Source organism: Pagrus pagrus, assembly GCF_965226575.1.
Source record: "Pagrus pagrus genome assembly, chromosome: 1".
In the NCBI taxonomy this organism is placed as follows: domain Eukaryota; kingdom Metazoa; phylum Chordata; class Actinopteri; order Spariformes; family Sparidae; genus Pagrus; species Pagrus pagrus.
In genome coordinates, this window is record NC_140185.1 from 2,655,426 (window position 1) to 2,659,891 (window position 4,466).

Sequence of the window (4,466 nt, forward strand, 5' to 3'; positions counted from 1 at the left end):
GGAGGGGTAATGCTGGGATGGGAGGGGGGTGTTAAGAAACAAGTCATTTGATGAAGAAGCTTAGCGTGGCTATTCGAATGTCCGGAGAACTATATGGACTGTGACTTTTCAGGGACTGTCTCTCTAAAGATGTGCAGGTTTTGAAAAGGCCCTCTGAAGTGACAGCTTTTTCTCTCTTTCTGTCCCTATGTGGTGCAGCGACCCGGCCGGGGCTCAGAGACACTTATATCACTGGGCCATAACAGCTACACACATACACGAACACACAAACACACAGAGAGTGGTGGCTCCAAGCCTTTTGTTGTTGGGTCCTGGTCCACTGATCTTTTTCATTGCTAAAGGACAATAAGGGGGCAGCCAGTCAAACAGGCAGTCAGTCAGCTACTGTCTGCTTCCCAATAACATAGCGGGCGGTCGCACGGGCAGAACTAATCTGGGAATGTCTCTCCAACTCTTTTTCAAATACCTGATCTTTGATGAGTAGTAAAACAAAAAAAGAAAATCACATCATGACTTAAATATTAGTACTAGGATTATAACTAGTAAATCTACTAGTGGTGTGCATCTCTGCCTTATAAGACAATCTGAGACATCAGGATTCAGGGGCTCATATACGAGTTAGGGATGATACATTTTGAATACAGGACAATTCCGTACAAGTTGACGATGCGGTCTAATACAGTTCTTAACATTTGTTTCATTTAGTCATTCATTTTCCATTATAAATCAGAATAAGATATTTCTATGCATACTTCATGAAAGACCAGGGAACCCCAAGTATTTTTGTTACTGTTGTTACGTCATCATGGGAAAAAAATGGAAGACAATGTCACTTTGAAATCACAGTGAGGGCAGGAATGAGAATAATGATTGGTTGCCCTGTCACTAAAGTCCACATCAGTACTGTCTTCTACTCATGGGCCATCATGATTGTGATTATGACTTTTGAAGTAGACACGGACAAAAAAGACTTGCTGCATGAACAAACACTTTGACATTATGAATATGAACTGTGTCACACAGTCAGGCCCAGGTGCCTCAGATATCGCAGAGTTGTAACAGGAGAAGGAGAAGGAGGTCTGATGTCCGTGTCTTTGTCTTGTGTTTTCTGGCTCGTTCAAGCCGTACCATCCACACATTCCTCCTCGTGGCATGCATATGTTTCATCATATCATCTCCCCAGGTGAGTGTTCCGTCATGCTGCTGGTGAACTTAATAGCTGTTCTATGGCCCTCACAAAGACTTTGTCCAGTTTTCCTTCTTTCTTTTAAAATCCAAATGTCTTCCAAACTTTAGACTTAATGGTGCACTGTACCGTGTCAGCATTGTCAGACAGGTTGTTTAGCGTGGATCCAATAGCAACAGAGGCAGTGCGCTAATGTAACTCTTGTAAAAGTTAAACGAGAGCCTTGCTCTGAACTTTATCCATAAACAAGATTTGGAGACGCTATGCAGAATTAGCAGCTAAACTAAGCCTGAGTCAACCGATAATGAACTTTAAAAATGCCATGGACTGATTCATAGTACATTTATATTGATGCAGTGCCTGCACATCGATGTACTCACATCTCTTTAATGTTAAAAACGATTGTCGATTCATAATACTATTAATATACCCCATAACTGGATAGTTCATTCACTTTGATTCAGCAAGGAAAAGCAAAAAACTCAAACTCTGTGTAAGAAATTGAAATTGAAATTTAAACCTTTACTTAGCTTTTTTTTTGCTTTATTAAGATTAAGACAGACTTTATTATGCATTTATTAGTAGGTACCTGTGCACTTATTAACAGCGAACTATGCACGTATGAAAAGCTTTTTTCAAAGCTTACTTTCATCGGCTTTTGGCTTCTGGCCCCTTTGGCTTCTTGGCTTCTGGCCGCCAGAAACTGAGTAAGTCTACTAGTGACAGATTAAACCAACTCAATTGCAAAATGGATGGCAATGGACTGCAGGCCTGTTTCGACGGTTGAGGACAGGGGGCTAACGGAAGCTTTACAGATTGCATCCTCTGACACAACTTATAAGCCGCCATCGAGAGGCACAATCATGTCCAAAATCGAGCAGCTATATGGCACTGAACAGAGAACAAAGGCTGATGTATTGGCTGAGGCCAAATATGTTGCCCTGAATGGGGATCATTGGACCTCGGTAAGCAATAGAAATTACCTCGGCGTGACTGGTGTTCAACTCTCAATGAGAGTTGGAACGTACAGCGCTCAAAATATGGTCGCTGCAGCAAGAAAGCTTCCATTAGAATATGTGCCTTGTATTGCTTATACGTGGCAAAGAACAATTACTGTTTGCCTTGGTGACAGTGGGCTTAGTGACTGATTGGCAAAGTGTTGCAAGATAGTGGGACAGAGTAAACACAGCCCTGCCAATACGGAGGAAATACAACCATAACAAACAGAGCTTGGACAACAGAGACCAACTAATACGTGATGTTTCTACAAGATGGAACTTGCTAACTATGATCTCTCATCTCCTGAAAAACAAGGAGGCTGTAATGGCTACTCTGGCCAGACAGAAGCAAAACTTAGTCTGTTGACCACATCTGAGTGGGACAAACTGCAGAGGCTGGAGACCATCCTTGAACTATGCAGGTAAAAGCACCCACACACACAGCAGGTGTGCATGTTGTTTTATTAATAATCAAATTGAACATATTTGTTCTTACATGTTTTTTGCCGAGCTTTTTGAATTCACTATGAAATTTTAATTTGGGCTGGACAGTTAATTGAAATACTATCGAAAATAGTCGCAAAATTGCAATATGGCTAAATGCAATATCCAAATCTCAGTGAAAATGAAGTGCAAAAAATATAATTTCCACCAAAACCAACTGCAATATCTGTCATAAATAATTGCAATAAGTTTTTGTTCTGCATATTTTTTAGCCAAAAAGATTTAAATAAATTATAGTAATAATAATAGCTTCTCTTATTTTAAATGTACTGATGTACTGATGTCACCTGAATATAATAAAATTAATGTTTGCACCCCTAATCATCCACTGTAGATATGTGACTGAGCTTCTATGGGGTGAGACCTATGTTTTACGTAGAGAGGTTCTTCCTTTAAAAGGGACCTATCTGAACGGCAAGCTAATATCAATAATGGATGGCTGAAGATGGCAACTCCAGAGCCCTCAGAGGAACGAGCAAAGAAGAAGCGGAGCCTCCTGCTGTAGGCTTCATGCTCTTACAGAGGGCTGAGCCTCTATAAAGCAGAGCCCAGCATCAGTATGGAGGAGTGCCGACTGCAGTGGTGGTCCACTCATGCATGGGCCCATCCACAGCTGTCTGCCCTGGCTCGCAAATACCTGGCCACCCCTGCCACTTCTGTTCCTTTGTGAGAGACTTTTTTCACTTTTTCACTTGCAGGTAACATAGTTTAAAAGAAGAGGGCAGCCCTGAACTCAAGAGAATGAGAACAAGTTAGTTTGTCTCGGGCTATTGTGTGGCTGCTGGGTCTGTAACTGTTAAGTTGACATTGTTGCTTGGTTGAATTTATTTTGTCATACAAGATACTGGAGAAAATAGAAGGAATTGAGGTTGATGGTTGTTTTTCGAGGGTCTATATGTTTAATGAAATGAATGTTACACACTGTATATGTAATTGCACTTGATGTTAAACTGTCAGTGTGTGTTGACTAAGTTTATGGTAAGATATATTGAAGAGATAGTAGGCTGTAGAGGTCAAAGGGACTGTTAGCCTGTTCTTAGGTTGGAGATGCTTTGTATGTTTTGTGAAATTACATGTTATGCCTTGCGTCTCAAACTGCACCATATATACTGTTAGTCTATGTTGTTTAAGTCATTATAGTTATAGTTATAAATATGACATTGAAAATTATTACAATGTCCTACCTCATTGTTTTTTCTGAAACAAGTCTGATTCTTTTTTGTTCCTCAATTGCATATGCATGAGGTCATATTTTTTAATGTCCTTATTGCATACCAACAGTGAAAAAAGGTTCAGAATATTTGGTAAATAAAAGATGTTGATCTTTTCATGTTTATAATGTCCATCTATTCATTGTTTAACTCAACTGCCAAAATCCATTGCATTCAAACATTTTTAATTGCTTCTCACGGCAAATACTGGTATGTGCGATTCATTTCAATTAATCACAAAGAATGTAATTAATTCGATTTTTTTAATCGCTTGACAGCCTTAATAATTACATAAACCAACAACTCTGTTAACAACAATCATGTAAACACGAGCAAAAAATGCTGTCACTAATGTACCTCAGGCTGAAAAGGCTGCCGTGCGTGACAGTGACAGGTGTGTGCTTTACGCTAACATCAGCTGCTGAAAGAGGCTGTTGCTTCTGCCGCAGACCTGGGGCTGTGTGCTTTATGCCAACGTTAGCAGCTAAAGGAGTGTGATGCTGCCGCAGTGCATCTTCTATTGGGCTCTGGGACTGTGTGCTCGGTTAGCGGCTGAACAACAGTCTG